At 39.4% G+C, this 18,680-nt stretch overlaps 1 long non-coding RNA gene across 1 annotated transcript; it reads right to left on the bottom strand.

The window, feature by feature from the left end:
• Window positions 1-1,236: 1,236 nt before the first annotated feature.
• LOC118625270 lies at window positions 1,237-18,448 on the bottom strand. Its single transcript, XR_004958655.1, has 3 exons — window positions 18,403-18,448; window positions 3,177-3,314; window positions 1,237-1,288 (listed from the first exon to the last, which is right to left on the bottom strand). It is a non-coding gene; the product is annotated as an uncharacterized LOC118625270 (long non-coding RNA).
• Window positions 18,449-18,680: the final 232 nt, after the last annotated feature.

The following is an 18,680-nucleotide window of genomic DNA, read 5'->3' as shown; positions in this document are numbered from 1 at the left end:
CCCCACTCACCGTTTATCTTTAATTGTATGTTTAGTGCTCTTTACATCTGTTTTTAACATTCAGTTACATTTCACATGAGTAACTTGAGCGTTGAGGATCAAGTTGTAGAAGTTTATAAAGGACTTTCTTAAAAGTGTTGCCTTAGTCTAGTCCCATAAGAAGAAAGAAGGATTATTAAATACTGATACACCTTACCACAAAAACAAGAGGAAATTAGCCATGAATGAATTTACATTAAAATGAAATATCTCAGTAATTACTGTTAATAGTATTGATTTTTTTAAAGAAACAAGAATTTTTATTAAAATGTGATTTTAATTTCTCGGCCAATCCATAGCTTGTTTGTTTTTTCCTTTGAGTGAAATATCAGATTTCAACGGGTTATATTTTCCTCTTAAATATAACAATGCTCTTTGCTTCAGAAGTGAGATAAAAAATTACCTTCGTGAAATTACATATTTTGGAAGGAAAGGGAAGCAGGATACTGGGGAGAAAAGTGGAATTTCTCATTCTTCATTCTACCTCAGGAAAAGCCTTGTCATTAAATATCAACAACAATTTCCGTATTACATTAGGAAGAGAAAAAATATCAGTGCAGTCGCCTATAGTCACAGTGCGGCTAAGGTTTTCACAACCACTTCAGAGAACTCAAATTCACCAGGAACTAATGGGCACTTACACCCTTGGGTGACACAAATGCATTCGTGAGGAAAATACAGTCACAGAAATGTCTCCAGAGGTGGGAGAGAGGGTTATCCTGAAAATTATCCCTGATCTAAACTGGCTGTAGGAAACCATTCTCTCCTTACCTAATTCAAAGATGTGCCAGGAGGGCACGACCCCTGAAATCCCTCCAGGACCAAAAAAAATTTCAACAAGCTTTTGTATAACAGCTAGAAAAGGGAGCTGCAAATATTTGTGAATAAACTGCAGCCAGTATTCCCTTTTGCTATGGAGTCCCCATAATAAAATTAAGACAATCAACATTATGAGGTGACCAACAATCCTTCCTGGTTTGCCTGGAACTGAGGTGTTTCCCAGGAAGTGAGATTTCAGGGCTAAATCTAGCAGCCTTGGGTAAACCAGGATGATATGAACTATCCATTTCTGATGACATGTATTTTGGGCCTCACTGAATTAGCATTATTTAGACGCAAAGAAACTCTTCTGGTTTAGAAAACGGGCATTCTAGGATCCCAAATTTTGGAATGGGGTTACGAGTGAAGAGAACTAACCTGCTGGGAAAAAAGGAGCGTTGGTCAATATTTCCAGAAGAATGAAGCAGTGCTAGGTTAAAACAAACAAACAAAACCTAAATACAATCAACCCATGAACTGTCCCAGTACCCCAGTCATTCCCATCTCCTCATCCCTGCCCCCCAATTTGGTATTCTTACCTTTTTTTCTCCTATTGAGATTAGGCTACCATTTTTTCCTGAAGCCTAGTTTGATGCCTATTTAAACTAACATTCATATATAAATATGGGTGGAGGTATATCAGGAGGTTTAACCTGTACCATATGGGAATGGCCTTAGGACTTTTCCCATATGAACTTCCCAGCATACAGTCATCTGACATTGACCAGGAACAAATTGATAAGCAAATGGCTTCAAAGCTCTTGGGTTAAGATTCCTTCCCTTTTGTTATTCTACGTAAGACAATGACCTAGCCCACTGTCATCTTGTACTTGCACCTATCTTTCAAAGAGGACAATAAAGACATCCATGGTGTCAGAGTACTAGTGGGAGCCAGAGTTCACACTTACACTTTTCAGTGTTCTGGGTAGGTGCCATATAAACATTAAAACTCACAAAACATAATATAATATAATATAATATAATATAATATAATATAATATAAGGCCCTAAAGATGAAATCTGCTCCTTACTGTGGTGGGGGGAGGGTCCAAAACTGGAAGTTAATTGTAAAAATGAGAATTCTTTTCTTCCTTCCTTTCTTTCTTTCTTTCTTTTTCTTTCTTTCTTCCTTTTTTGAGATAGGCTAGAACCATCTATAGCTTTGTTTCCATAATGACAAATAATAAAAAAAACTTTACCCTAAGATTCCAGGTATTAGATTGGCATCTTCTCAATGTTCCTGTCTGGACTTGAAGAGTCTACAACCATTGAGATGAGGGTATAACAGCAGCAAAAGTTTTCATTTAGAAGCAGAGAATTTACACCCCTACAGACATTTTTGTAGTGCAGGGGTCAATGTGTCTCCATATGGGAGCCAAAGTGTCACTTCTAAAGGTGTGATACCTTAGGCAACTTTCTCAACCTCTCTATGCTTCAGTATTCTCATCTGTAAAATAAAGATAATAATAGTAATTATCCCAGGGAACTGTCTAGAGAACTCAATTAGGGAATGCATGCAGAGTGCTTCAGATAGAACCAGTCCATGGTGCTGTACATTTTTACTATGGCCCTTTGCACTTGCAGAGCACAAGGGACTGTCCGTGATGGCACAGATGCGCACTCACGTTCAGAACTTGGAGCAGTGGCCCTCATATACAGGGAGTGTGTATTTAAAAATACTAAGGTCAGTAGTTGCCAAGGGTTGGGGGTAGGTGGGACACAGGATTTTTAGGGCAATGAATGTACTCTGTATGACACTACAATAATAGATATATGTCATTACACTTTTGTCCAAAGCCATAGGATGTACAACATCAAGAATGAACCCTAATGTCAACTATGGAATTTGGCTGGTAATAATGTGTTAGTTAAGGTTCATCGATTGTAACAAATGTACCACTCTGGTGGGTGATATTGATAGTGGGGGAGACTATGTATATATATGTGTAGGGGGTATACGAGAGATCTATGTATCTTCCTCCCAATTTTGCTGAGAACCTAAAACTGCTCTTAAAAAATTAATAAAAAATAAAAATGAAGGGGGAAAAATACTAAGGCCTAGACCCTCCCCAAGACTAATTAAATTACAGTCATTACAGAGTAGGACCCAGGCCTTGATATGTTTTTAAAGCTTCAAAACTGATTCTCAAGAGCAACCAAGGTTGAGAATCACTGATGCATAGACTCTGTTGGTTGTGGCTTAAGACCTAATTGGAATTAGATGCTTTGTGATTGTCAACCACAGAGTTCATCCACAGGTGACTTTCTATAGGGTGTGGGCAGAGCTCTGGAACAATAGTTTTCAACTTGATGCTCACCTTGAACTGGAAAATTTTCAGTGGGAGGGAGCATCACAGAGCAGGGCAACAAGTTTCCGTGAGAGTTGGGAGAAGGTGGTGGCAGATAGGAGGTAACTCTTGGCTCTGTCTCAAGTGGCTTCTCAGGATCCCCCTGTTCTTTTGGGAAACAAAAACAATGCTAAGAGCTTGGAGTTCTGAGTTAGAGTTAAAATGGGGGTACATGATTCCAATGGAACCAAAAAAGGATAAGCCAACTTGAAAATCAGATCCAAATCATAAATGAGCGTTAGGAAACCACACAAACTCAGCATATCCAGTTGTGAGAGGTAATAGCATAGATTTCTCCTCCCTGGCCTCAAAAACAGGAGATGGTTCTGAGTTCTATAAACTGAGAGGGCAGTCTCTTAAGAATGATCACATAGCTTTTGGAGGCTGGTTTAACTTCCTTAGATTAATGAGGATATTTGGATTGGCATTAAGCTAACACCTGCATTTTAAAGCCATGGTATCTATTTAAGTCATTCTTTGAGATTATGCTAAAATAAGAATAATAATACCTACCCCTTACTTTCCTCAAAGGGAATTTGTGATGATAAACAGAAATAACATTCCACATAAAACTCAGTTTGAGCTCCTAGAAAGACATAGGCACAACTTAAATCAAGGTAACATTATTGTCATGAAGGAAGGTGCTGGAACAAGTTAATATTTTTATTCTTATCAAAGTACTGTCTTTATGGGCAAAGCACAAAGTTTCCCCAGGAGAGATTTCTCTTAAGTAGTATCCAGTAAATCCCAGCATTCCATTCCTTCTAATGAGCCACACGTTGAAACTTGCTGCCAAGACCTATAAAATGCCCAACAATAGAAAGGCGCTCAAAAAGGTTTATGTTAACCTTAAAATGAGATCCAATCTATACCCTGACATGTTTAATAATGTTTCCAGTCTCCTTCTCCACTTTGAAATGAATACCTCATTGAGGTGAGCAGTGTATGCATTTCACACATTTGTGCTTTCTATTGTTTTTCAGGCCTCTGACACTTTTCTACAAGCCTAGTTTAACAGCCCGATGAGGTTTTTGATTATAGAAAATAATGTTGACTCAAGGGTCCCAACTGAATCTTAAATACATTTTTCTTTCTTTCCTATAAATGGACTTTCCCAGTATTATTACACTGCAACCATTTTTCAGACCACCTTTCACATCTCTTCAAAATTTGATTTTTTTTCCTACTTAACCTCACTATTTTTTAAAACTATTCTTTCCATAGACTCTTGCTAGCATTTCAAACCTGATAATATGTTACAGCTTTGGGACACATCAGATCTTTTCTACAGTCTATCTCCCAAAATGTTCTCAAGAATTAAAAAAAGAGAACAATGCACTCTAATTTGTTGAAAAATTTGCTGTACAGAATTTAGGCATGCATTATAAGTAAAGGCTGGAGGGGAGGGAGAGGCAGAGTATATGAGAAAATACAAAATGTGAATATTTTTAAAGCATTGAGAAGTCAGGGAGGTGGACAATATCAGGCAAAGAGATATTTGCACAAATATGACCAGGCAAGAGTTAGTTGGTGCACACAATGCTGTTTTGGTGGGATGATCAAAACAATTATAATAATATCATGATCTTTGTTGTGTGTTCACTTGGGGGTGTCTCCAATCAGCAAATGGCAATCCACGGATGGATCTCTAAATTGCTGTTAACACCATAGACCTTCTTTCCTCTTGCTCCCCTGTGTGCTTTACAGTTTTCTTGTAGGAGGGCAATGGAAATGACAGGACACTGATGTCTACCAGAACATATGCTCCTTGAGGAGAGTAGAATAGAAATCTTGTGTTCAATGTTCATTCATCCTATGGTAGCAGTATTCCAATTTCCCTCTAAGAAACCACTTCCTCATACAAAGCCCACATTGTTTGGTGGGATTAAAACTAAATAAATCAAAGTGTTGCATTCTCCAGGAATAAATATATGGCTCAATGATGGCCAGTTAGATATGATATTCTTCATCTTTCCTGTTTGATGTTCTGGATCAGTGGCAGCCATCTTGCACCACAAGACCCTTCCTTAAAAATAGAGTTAACATATTAAAAAGCAGAACTAAGAGATGACGAAGAGAGGCTGGGACCTAGCAATATCATTTGAACACTGGTCAGCCAGTGCCCTAAACTGTTAATTTATGTGAACCACTAAATGGAGTTTTTGTTCATGACATTTTGGGTTGGATTTTTTATCACTTGTGACCAAAAGAGCCTGTCTAATGCAGGCAAAATTTATTTTATTTAAGCTATTTCCTAGACCCTAACTTGGTAACTGGCCCATAGTGGGTACTCAATAAATATTTATAAAACTGTATTGATTTTTTAAATGTCCCTGTCAGCACCAACATCGTTTTTTCTCATCTTCACTTCAAATTTCATTGGTAGGATATTTAACTTTCTTAGCCAGCAGAAAAGAGGAAACAATGCCAAGAACTTGAGAGAAATAAAATATATTTTTTTCTCACATAAGATTGAGGACTCTCAGTTAGTGCATGCCTTAGACACTGCCCTTCGCAAGAGAAAAATAGTTATTTAATATCCACACTCTTCCCTTGCATTTTCCTGGCCAGATGAGTGATTACATGGCTTTCTCCACCAGCAGGAACATTCCCCTCCTCATCATGCCTTGATATTCTACAACAATATCCCAACATGAATTTTCACTTATTTCAGAAGATATTGTTCTGCTATTGAATACTAAGGTTATTGACATTTAAATATTTGGATTCCTCTAGTAGCACATTTTCAAATGATTAGACCAAAAGACCATTTTTATAATAGAACACTTATGGCTAGGATTTGGGAAATTAACCAAGAATCAGAAACCTTAGACTTTGTTCTTAGCTTTGCCAATGACTTCCAGTGAAACTTAGGCAAGTCATTAATTCAGTTGGGCTAATTCTTCCCCCAAGTCTTTGAAATAAAAGAGCTCAAAATAGCACACTGATATGGGGGGGGGGGGGGACACTATATGAAAAAAGACAAACATTAAGACCTTCAGTCTGTAAATATGTTAGTGGATAAACTGAACACTGATTTGTTCATGAAATACCAAGGTACTCAGAGACACACACTGAATTTACAAAGGGTACATTTGAATGCAACAATAGAGGGCTCTATTTTATACAGCAAGAGTAAAGTTATTTTTTCTTAATCTGTGAATACAAGATCCATAAACGAATTAAGAGGAACTATAGGGATTTATAGTATATTCCACAGAGAAAGAGAAAACTGGACTTGACTAATCTGCATCTGACCCATAAAATAATCTTGTATTTATGTTTTATATCTGACAATAAAATGAATTCGAGAGATCTCATAAGGACTTTGTTACTGAGGTCCTGAGGATGCTGACATTAGGAAAACATAAATAGAAAATTTTTTTCCTCAATTCACGGGCTTTGAAAGCTGAACAGTTTACTGCTAATTACTGGTTGCAAGGTCCTTGGAAAATCCCTTTACCTACCTATGCCTCAACTTTTTTATCTGATAAGTGGGGAAGATAATAGTGACCACCTGTACTAGATTCCTGTTGCTGCTCTAAACAATTACCATAAACTCAGTGGCTTAAAACACACACATTTTTTTTTATCATCTTATAGTTCTCAAGGTCAGAAGTCAAAGAAAAGTCTGAAGTCAAAATATCTACAGGGCTGCATTTCTACTGAAGCCTTTAGGAGAATCCATTGTCTTTCTTCTGCTTCTAGAAGCTGTCCAGTGTCTTGATTCATGGCCTCCTTCCATCTCTGAAATCAGCAAACACACTACTCCAACCTCTGCTTTTGTTTTCACATATTCTAATCTGACTCTGACCCTCCTGCCTCTCTCATTTATAGGACACTTGTGATTACGTGGGCCCGCTCAGATAACCCAGGTTAATCTCCCCATGTGAGATCCTTAACTTAATCACGGCTCTGAAGTTCCTTTGCCATGTAAGGTAGCATAGTAACAGGTCCAGGGATATATTTGGAAGAGGGGCAGATTATCCCTCTTACTATTTTCCATGCCACCCAAGGGTTATTATGAGAACAAAATGAGACAATGCTCACAGTAAATTTAGAACAATGTCTCAAAAGTAATGAGAATAAAATAAATGTTACCTGTTGTTATCATGTTCATTGACAGCTCACATTATTAGTCTCAGGATTTCTCATACATGTACATATAATCCAACTTTTTATGCTTTGAGACAAAGTTCATTTTCCTAAAGAACCTGGTGTGCTTTTCTTCCTAGTGTTCCAGTTCCTTTGAGCTAAGATAACCCATAGATCCATTTGGTCAACCAGTCCAATCTCCATGCCAAGCATAGCCCCCCCCCCCCCTTAATCATCTGTTCTCTATATTAAGCCTCTCTTAATGGGAATCTCTGAATCACAGAAAGTCCATTCCATTCAGAAATTGCTCTACTTTTTTGGAAAAAGATCTCCAGAGTTTGAATCAATCCAACTCCTTTCTCTTTCTCCACAGATCCTAGATCTGCAGTCTGGCCAGGGTCACTTCCAATCTCTCAGACATGTGAAAGCCCTTTTAGATGCCTAAGGACTCATCATGTCCCTGTTCCATCTTCTCTTTCCTAGTCTAACTATACAAGGGGACTCCTTAGCATAACACCTGTGCTGCCTGAAACAGTTCAGACATGCTGGCGATACTCTAGATTTTTTTAGCCAGTCATCAGTAACTCCCTTTCCTTCTCACCCTCCTCAACTCTACCCTCTGAAGTTATGAACACTCTTCTTACTATGACATCCTCTACTTTTGGACCCGTATCAAAGTATTGTTACAATAATAGTGACCATTATTATTATATGACTAACCCTTGTTTCTTACAGATTAGTGTTTAGGAGATGAAACTTTTGCTTTATTTACAAGTATTTTATATCATCAAGGGAAAATCAAAGTAAATGTATTTTACCAACTCAAGCAATTTTGAAAATAAAAAGCAGGACCATACATACACTGCTGATGAAAGTATCGCTGATACAACCTCTGTAGAAGGCAACAATGAAGAGTCTTTAAAATGTCCTCTTTTCTCAGAAATTCCATTTCCCAGGATTTATCCCAAGAGTATGACAAGAAGACACACATATTTATGGAAAAGGATGTTTATTATAACATTATTTATAATAGCAAAAGGATAAAAGGAAGCAGCCTAAATGTCCAACAACAGGGAACTGCTTAAGTGAATTATGCCTTGCCATATGATCAAGCACTGTTTTAAAGCATGTGTAAAGACAATAAAATTGTCATGGCATTAAGTGAAAAAGGAAGGATATAAAAAAGAATATACAGTCTAGCCACAATTTATAAAAAGTAAAAACAACAACAATAAAAGTGTGTGTGTATGTGTGGGGGGGGGTCACACAGAAAAAAGACTTGATGGAAATACACTAAGATATTCCCAGTAATTATCTCTTCCTGGCTTTTATTTTCTTCTATATTTTATTTTATAGCTTTAAAACAGACTCTCCTCTCCCACTATCAGCATCTGCACCAGAGAGGAGGAAATAAAGGAGGAGGAGATGAAGTATGACTGGCCATCAACAGACTCGACGATCGAGTTCATAGAGGGCCATGAAACCACCTCTTCTGGGAGGCTGTTGCCTCAGCGTAGCTGTCACCTCTGTGGATCTGCAGTAAAGCTCCTGGTGGCAGACCTCCAGGCGTCAGGTCACGGAACTAATGCAGAGCTGAGGAGAAGCTACACTCTGGGAACCTCTTGTCTGATGGCCACAGCATCTAAACAGTATGACCTTTCAGGAGGAGTATTTGCTTCTGCTTCATTTCTGCTTCCAAATATCACACAAGTTTCCCTTTTGATCAACACTAACTTGGAATTATATAAGTAAGGGAATTTTGAGAAACAGTTCTGAGCCTTAGCCAAGTTGATAAAATCTAGTATAGCATAACTGCAGAGTGTATCATTTTTATTTTGTTATTCTTTGGTATTTATTATTTTATATATATTACAACCCAAAGTTTGCCTCAGCGCTGTCGTGAGCCAGTCCCTGCTCACTACTTCTGATTTAACCTGGTAAGAAAATGGAGGCTACTCCAAGTCTCACACTCCTAGCCCAAGTTTGACGTGGGTTTGCAGAGTTCCAGAGCTATATGTACTCTTTACCTTTTTTCCATGCCAGACACCTCTTTCTGAACAGGCCCTGTCCCTTGTTGGAGACACATTCAAGCTATCCCTGGATTACCTGAATGAAAAAATCACTTTTCTCTCTGCTGTTCAAAGATCTCATCCCTAAGGCTATGCGGCCAGCCTGCATGGGATCTTGAAAAATTTGTCCTTATACTTCACAGAGATATCTATAAATACTGCTCCTGGCCTGGCCTGTGTGGATCAGTGGATTGAGTGTCATGCCACAGACTGAGAGGTCCCAGCTCGATTCCATTCAGGGCACATGCCCAAGTTGCCAGCTTGATCCCCAGTAGGGGGTGTGCAGGAGGCAGCCGATGGATGTCTCTCTCTCACGTCAATGTTTCCATCCATCTCTCCCTTCCTCCCTCTTTAAAAAATCAATAAAAACATGTTTTAAGAAGTAAATAAATAAATACAGCTCCTGGAAGCTGTGTCCTTATCCCCGGCCAACTTTCCAGTTTGGTTCATGGAGTATTATAAAGCACAGACTGTGGATTTAGGCACTCTGACACTTAATCCCTAGTATTGCAAAAACTGGTTGTGGGAGAAGTTGGGAGATAAAGATAGCGACGGGCAGGACCGGAGTGTGGGTTAGTGTGTGAGAGAGTGTGAGTGAATGTGAGCATGGATGACCAACCTTGAGCAGACATGGGGCAGAAGCTTCCTGTGCTGTGGATGGACAGCAGCGGCTACGTGGAAAGCGGCAAGTCAGCGACCTTTCCCCTGCGCAGCTAGCCGGAGGCTCCTGGGTCTTCCCTGGGAAGAGGAAACAGCGAGTGGCTGGGGCCCAGTGACCTGAGTCTACTAGAGCTCCCTGCATCATCTGTCCAGTGGACTCAGCTGTGTTGGCACATTCAGCACACAGTAGGTGCCTGCAGCAGTAGCAGAAACTGGCTGGGAGCTGGAGCCCCACCCCCAAGAGCAGAGGGAGCTCCCCTAGGCCTGCGGTGGCGTTGTTGCCGGCAGGCTCCAGGCCTGCAGCAGTGCCCAGCCACCCCAGGCTCCAGGCCCACTGTGGCTTGGAGGCCGGGCCAGGCTCCAGGTCTGCCCAGGCTCCAGGCTTGTGGCAGTGCAGCAGCCTGTCCAGGCTCAAGGCAGCCCGCCCAGGCTCGCCAGGGCACTAGCACCAGCTTGAGAGCCCGGCACCTCTTCCCACAGCAACAGTGACTGGGCGGGAGTAGAGCCCCACCCCCAACAGGCATTAGCAGTTCAGACTAGCAGGTAAAACCATCCCCAGCAACATCAGCAAAGGCTGATCAAGAGCCGTGCCCTAGACCAAGCAGCAGGGCTAGGGCAGCTGAGACCTGCCCCTGACAACTCCAGCAGTGGAGTTGGAGTGGAGCCCCTACCACCAGCAGCAGCAAAATCCCAGGTGCGGAGCATCCTCAGCCGCCAACAGCAGTAAAGAATTGGAACCTAAGAGCACCCCCTGGCGCGGCGGCAGCAGTAGCAGTGCCAAGCAGGAGCTGACACTCACCCCCAGCAGCGACTGATCAGGAGCTGAGCCCCACCAGGAATTAGAGTTCCCCAAGAGCACACCAGCAGGACCCACACACCCCAGCAGTGTACCAGAGGGAACCATGAAGCCCAGAAGCATGCCAGTGGAACCCCACACACCCCAGCAACATACCAGCAGGGCACCATACAGACCCACACACCCCAGGCAGCAGCAGCACATATAGGCAGCTAAGACCCAACCCCAGCAGCATCAGCAGAAGCTGATCAAGAGTGGTGCCCCAGCCCAAGCAGCAGCAAGACTCAGGAAGCCAAGACCTGCACAACAGACCAATTCTAGCTGCCAGGTGTCAACCCTCCAGAACCCACAGCAGAAAAGAGGAGCCATACACCAAAATAGGCTAAGAGGCACAGCAGACTTAGTTGATATGAACTGACCTGCCTACACATTCCAACATTCCTCACCAGGCTTAGAACTACCAGACTGCTAAAAGAAACAATATCCAAATGAAAAACAAAGAGGAATCACCAGAAAAGGAACTACAGAAACTAGAAAAAAGCAACTTGTCAGATAAAGAATTCAAAGCAATGATTATTAGGGTGCTCAAACAATTTGGTGAGAACTACAAGCAACTTATAAGAATTATGAAGAGCTCACTGGGGACTACTTCAGCTTAAAAAAAAGAGGTAGAAGCTGTGCATAAAAATCAAGAGGAAATAAAGAATGACATAGCTGTTATGAAAAATACCCTAGAATGGTTCAATAGTAGATTAGAAGAAGCTGAAGACTGAATCAGTGACTTAGAAGGCAAAGTAGAGAAAAACACCCAAATAGAGCAGCAAATGGAAAAAAAGTTTAAAAATCAAGAGGAGAGTTTAAGGGAACTGCGGGACAATACAAAACATAACAACATTTGCACTATAGGGGTACCAGAAGGAGAAGAATCAGAGACAAAAATAGAGAAACTGTTTGAAGAAATAATGACAGAAAACGTCCCTAAACTGGTGAAGGAAAATGTCACACAAGTCCAGGAAACACAGGGAGTCCCAAGCAAGATGAACCCCAGAAGACCCACAGCTAGACACATCATAATAAAAATGGCAAACATTAAAGACAAAGAAGGAATCTTAAAGGAAGCAAGAGAGAGACAGAAAGTTACCTACAGGGAGCTCCCATTAGACTGTCAGCTGATTTCTCAATAGAAACACTGCAGGCCAGAAGGGAGTGGCATGAGGTGTACAAAGTAATGCAAGGCAAGGGTCTGAATCCAAGACTACTCTATCCAGCAAGGCTATCATTCAAAATTGAAGGAGAAGTAAAGAGCTTCAGAGATATATAAAAAATAAAAAAATAATTAAAAAAAAAAGCTAAAGGAATTTACCACCACCAAACCAGCACTGCAAGAAATGCTGAAGGGACTGTTGGAAGAAGAAGAAGCAGAGAGAGAAAGAAGAACACAGGCATAAAATAAAAATGGCAACTAATAACTGTCTATCAATAATAACCTTAAATGTAAATGGCTTAAATGCTCCAATCAAAAGACATAGGGTAGCTGACTGGATAAGAAAACACGACCCATATATATACTGTCTACAAGAGACTCACCTCACAACAAAAGACTCACACAGGATGAAAGTGAAAAGATGAAAAAAAATTTACTAAGCAAATGGAAATGAAAAAAAAGCTGGTGTAGCAATACTCATATCTGATGAGATAGACTTCAGAATGAGGGCAATAAGAGACAAAGAAGGTCACTGCATAATATTAAAAGGATAAATCCAGCAAGAGGATATAACCCTGGTAAACATATATACACCAAATATAGGAGCTACAAATTATATTTAAAAACTTCTGGAGGACTTGAAGGAAGAGATCAATACAATCTTAGTGGGTGATATTAACACCCCACTTACACCACTGGATAAATCTTCCAGACAAAAACTTAACAAGGACATAGAGTCCTTAAATGATGACCTAGATCAGTTGGACTTAATTGATATTTACAGAACATTTCACCCCAAAGATACAGAATATACATTCTTCTTAAGTGCACACAGGGCATTCTCAAAGATAGACCACATACTAGGACACAAAATAAGTCTCTATAAATTCAAAAAGATTGAAATCATATAAAGTATCTTCTCGGACCACAATGGCATGAAACTAGAACTCAATTACAACAAAAACATTCAAACACTTGGAGGCTAAATAGCATGTTATTAAATAACAAATGGGTTACCAATGAGACCAAGGAAGAAATTAAAAACTTTCTGGAAACCAATGAAAATGAACACACAACAACACAAAATCTATGGGATCCTTTTGGGATGCAGCAAAAGCACTCCTGAGAGGGAAGTACATAGCACTACAGGCCTACCTCAAAAAACAAAAACAAAAAATTTCTAATCTACTCTCTAACCCTACAATTTAAATATCTAGAAAAAAAGAAAAAGAAAGAAAAGAAAAACCAAGAGGAAGTAAAAGGAAAGAAATAGTAAAGGTCAGAGCAAAGCTGGTTCTTTGAAAAGATAAACAAGATTGATGGACATTTAGCCAGACTCACCAAGAAACAGAAAGAGAGGACCCAAATAAACAAAATCAGAAACGAAAGAGGAGAAGTAATAACTGACACCACAAAAATACAAAGGATCATTGAAACACATTATGTACAATTATATGCCAACAAATTGGACAATCTAGGTGAAATAGACAAATTTCTAGAAACACACAGTCTCCCAAAACTGAACCGGAAAGAGATAGAAAACTTGAACAGACCAATAACAACAAAGGAAATTGAAGATGTAATTAAGAAACTTCCAGAAAACAAAAGCCCAGGCCCCGATGGCTTCACGGGGGAGTTTTACTGAACATTCAAAGAAGATCTTATACCCATTCTTCTCAAACTATTACAGAAAATCCAAGAAGACGGGAAACTTCCAATCTCATTTTATGAGGCCAGCATAATCCTAATTCCAAAACTGGATAAAGACACAACAAAGAAAGAAAACTAAAGGCCAATATCCCTGATGAACACAGATGCCAAAATCCTTAAAAATATATTAGCAAATCAGATCCAGCAATACATCAAAAAAATTACTCACCATAACCAAGTGGAATTTATCCCAGGGGTGCAAGGATGGTACAATTTTCAAAAATCAATAAATGTGATACATTACATAAACAAAATGAAAGATAAAAACCATATGATCATCAATAGATGCTGAAAAAGCATTTCACAAAATCCAGCATCCATTCCTGATAAAAACGTTCAGCAATGTGGGAATAGAGGATCATATCTCAACATAATAAAGGCCATATATGAAAAACCTACAGCCAACATCATACTCAATAGACAAAAACTAAAAACATTTCCCTTAAGAATGGGAACAAAAGAGGAATGTTCACTTTCACCACTCTTATTTAACATAGTACTGGAAGTCTTAGCCACAGCAATCAGACATGAAGAAAAAATAAAAGGGATCCAAATTGGAAAGGAGGAAGTGAAACTGTCATTATTTGCCAATGACATGATATTATACATAGAAAACCCTAAAGACTGTATCAAAAATCTACTAGACTTAATAAATGAATTTGGCAAAGTAGGATACAAAATTAAAGTCAAGAAATCGACGGCATTCTTATACACCAACAATAAACTCACAGAAACTAAAAAAAAAAAAAAAAAATCCCATTTACTATTGCGGCAATAAAAATTAAGATACTTAGAAATAAACTTAACCAAAAAAGTAAAGGATTTCTTCACAGAAAACTACAGGTCATTGAAAAAAGAAATAGAGGAAGATATAAAAAAGTGGAAGCACACACCTTGTTCATTGATTGGAAGAATTAACATCATTAAAATGTCCCTACTACCCAAAGCTATATATAGATTCAATGCAATCCCCATCAAAATACCAACAATATACTTCACAGAACTAGAACAAATACTCCAAAAGTTTATATGGAACTAAAAAAGGCCCCAAACAGCTACAGCAATCTTGAAAAAGAAGAACAACGTAGGAGGAATCACATTACCAGACATCAGGTTATACTACAAAGCCACTGTAATCAAAACAGCCTGGTACTGGCACAAGAATAGGCTCATAGATCAATGGGATAGAACAGAGAACCCAGAAATTGACCCAAGGCAATATGCTCAATTAATATTTGACAAAGGTGGCAAGAGCATACAGTGGAGTCAAGACAACGTCTTCAATAAATGGTATTGGGAAAATTGGACAGCTACATGCAAAAAAAAAAAAAAAAAAATGAAGCTAGACCACCAACTTACACCATACACAAGAATAAACTCAAAATAGATAAAAGACTTAAATGTGACTCATGATTTCCATAAAAATTCTAAAAGAAAATGCAGGCAACAAAATTTCAGACATTATATGCTGCAGTTTTCACTGATACATCACCTAAAGCAAGAGAAACAAAGGAAAAAAGGAACACATGGGACTACATCAAACTCAAAAGCTTCTGCACAGCAAAAGATACAATCATCAAAATGGAAAGGCAACCCACTGTATGGGACAGCATAATTGCCAATGATACATCAGATAGGGAGTTAATCTCCAAAATATATAGAGTACTCACACAACTCAATGAAAGGAAGACAAAGAACCCAATTAAAAATGGTCAGAGGACCTAAAGAGACACCTCTCCAACAGGACATACAAATGGCCAAGGGCTATATGAAAAAATCCTCAATGTCACTAATCATCAGAGAGATGCAAATTAAAACAACAATGAGGTATCACTTCACACCTGTCAGAATGGGCACTATCCACAAATCATCAAACAAGTGCTGGCAAGGATGTGGAGAAAAAGGGACCTGGTGGGAATGCAGACTGGTGCAGCCACTATGGAAAACACTATGATGTTACCTCAAAAAATTAAAAACTGAACTGCCATTTGACCCAGTGATCCCACTTCTAGGAATATACCCAAAGAAACCTGAAACACCAATCAGAAAGAATATATGTACCCCTATGTTCATAGCAGCACTATTTACAATAGATAAGATCTGTAAACAGCCCAAGTGTCCATCAGTAGACGAGTGGATAAAAAAGCAGTGGTACATATACACAATGGAGTACTATGCAGCCGTAAGAAAGAAAGATCTCTTATCCTTTGAGACAATATAGAGGGACCCGGAAAGTATTATCCTAAGCAAAACAAGCCAAGCAGAGAAAGACAATATCACATGATCTCACTTATTTCTGGAATATAATGAACTAAACAAGCTGATGAACAAAATAGACCCAGAGTCATAGAAGTAGTATACAGACTGACAATCCTCAGAAGGGAGTAGGGAGGGAAGGGATAAACCACAGAAGTTATATGCATTTATGCATAACCAATGGACATAGACAACAAAGCTGGGGATGGGGTGGGGAGGGATGGGGAGGAGGTTGTCAATGGGGGGGAAAGGAGAAACATCTGTAAAAAAAAATACTTAAAAAAAAAAAACTACTTGTGAATCTTAAATACATCTTTTACCTCCTAGGCCACAGAATCTTCATTTGTAAAATTAAGTTTGGATTTGACACTAAAACCTCCTCCATCTCTAAAATTATATAAACCAAGTAGGGAAATTCTGTAACAGAGGCAGTAGAATTTCCTTTCTGATGAACAGTTGGATATGGAAGAATTCTTAGACATCTTTAAATCCAAGGTGATTTGCATGATAAGAATAATGTGTGGACTGAAGAGAAAAATAAGCAAGCATGAGTACTCTGTCATGCAGGCTCCTAATTATTTTTTTGCTCAGAGAAGCTGGGTGTTGTAAAGATTGGGAAAACAAGGGTTCACTTTGCTCTTTTCTTACTGAGTGCTGGAGGTTATGACAAGCAATCTTTCATTGCAACACTAGATGACAACGGAAATAAGATAGTGTCTATTTTTTTTTTTTATCAAATACAATATTTGCCATCTCTTGTTAGGGAATATGATGTAATTAAACTACCAATCTTACCCTCTGTGTTTCTCTTTCACTCACAATTTATTCAAACAAAATATTGGCTGATACCTTGGAATCTCTTAGGCAATACTTGAAGTTGGAAATGTTTGCTTTATTCTGTCCTGTGTCCAACTTTCAGTGTAACAACAACAACAAAATGAAATAGAAAGGTTTTCCTTGATTGCAAATTCATATGGGAGGTTTTAAATTTTTTGCAGACAAATTGCTTTAGGTACATCAACTTCCTAATTTGTGTGCAGCTAATTTGATTGCCTGATTAAAGGAAATGGCCATTGTTCCAAGACAGCAATGGCTGGATGGGGTCTTCTGGTGGCTGGAAAGGCCCCTGGTGTGTAATCTTACACCTCTGATTTGCTGTGATTAGTGGTATGTAAAGCCAAGTGAAAGGCATGAGCCTTCTCAAAGCACCTGCACTGGTGAGGACAGTCTTCCCACAGTCTCTGGGATTCTGAAAAGCTCTGCAGAGTCCAGATACAGAGTCTTACACATAATTAATTAGCATCAGGAGAGCTGCCCTGGTGCAGGGATGCCAGACTGCACCAGCATTTAAACCCCATTTACACTGGGATGGGAATAGGCTAGCCACCCAACCACTAGGGGTCCCAATTGTTTTGAGGATGTCACTACGGTCTCTGTACCCTTGCCAGTCTTCGTTAAACCATTCTTCAGTCAATTTAAAATGTTGAAAATATTAAGCCAACAAGTCTTCTTTTTTTTTCTCTTCCTTTATTGATTTTTCAGAGAGAGAGAGTGAGAGGGAGAGAGAGATAGAAATATCAATGAGAGAGAACATTGATTGGCCGCCTCCTGTATGCCCCCCCCCCTGCCCTGGGGATCTGGCCCACAACATGGGCATGTGTCCTGACCAAGAATTGAACTGGTGACCTCTTGGTGCATGGATTGACGCCCAACCACTGAGCCACACTGGCGGGACTAGCCAACAAGTCTTAAAAGTCTGTTCTATTTATACTTTTACCAGTAATGCTTCTATGGTATGAAATGCCCCATTATCCTACCTTTGGTTTAAGCCTACAATATACCATCTAGATGAGAGGGTAGCATATCTCTAAATAAGGAATCAGTGGGTCCAATTTTTAACTTATCCCATATTTTTACCCTAATATCTAATGTCCCCAAATAAAAGTCAAGGGAGTACAAAATATTACCTAAGGCAAAGCTAAAATTGCATGTTTTAAATTTTTATGTCGGGAAATGCAAAATTAATACTCTCCTTGCAATATTGCTCATTAATACTGTACTTAGATGAAGCTATAGTTTTAATGGCCTAATTCAAAAGAGTGGAAAATTTTATTTTACTCAATTTAAATCATTTAGATGTATGAGCTTTTTTATTTCCACTGGCACTTTTTCACATTAAGTGTAATAGGGAAGAAGTCGATCTCAAAATCTCTCATAGAACATAAACTCTTGATGGACTGAAACAAAGTTGAGCCTCTGAATACTTATGTTTTAATGAACTGGATGGCTCCGGAGAGCAGGCTGTCTGCAACTTGCAGACTGGGACACTCAGAGGGATGTCCACATGATCAGCTCAGAGGAAATGTACAAAGCGACTTGGAGGTATTATTTGTTAGTATGGCTTACCTATTCAGAACATGGGCCACAACTTGTAAGAGTGACAAGATTTCAGGAGCACGGACGTGGTGATGATAATCCAGAAGTGTCATTAAGCCTGACAAAGGAATAGACAGGGAATTAATGGGACAAGGCTCTGCAAGCAACAGGCCCAGCTTCCAGTGAAAAGGTGATCCATAACCTCCACAGCACAGCGAGGCCCTCTGTGGCGTAGGGAGCCTGGAATCTCCCTCCAGCCCTGCCACCATCTGTCCTTAGTTCTCTCATCTATGATATGAGGACAGTGA

This window comes from Molossus molossus, unplaced genomic scaffold (assembly GCF_014108415.1).
Source record: "Molossus molossus isolate mMolMol1 unplaced genomic scaffold, mMolMol1.p scaffold_m16_p_11, whole genome shotgun sequence".
NCBI lineage: Eukaryota > Metazoa > Chordata > Mammalia > Chiroptera > Molossidae > Molossus > Molossus molossus.
The sequence above is the reverse complement of the archived record's forward strand: the minus strand, read 5'-3'. Positions and strand labels throughout refer to the sequence as shown.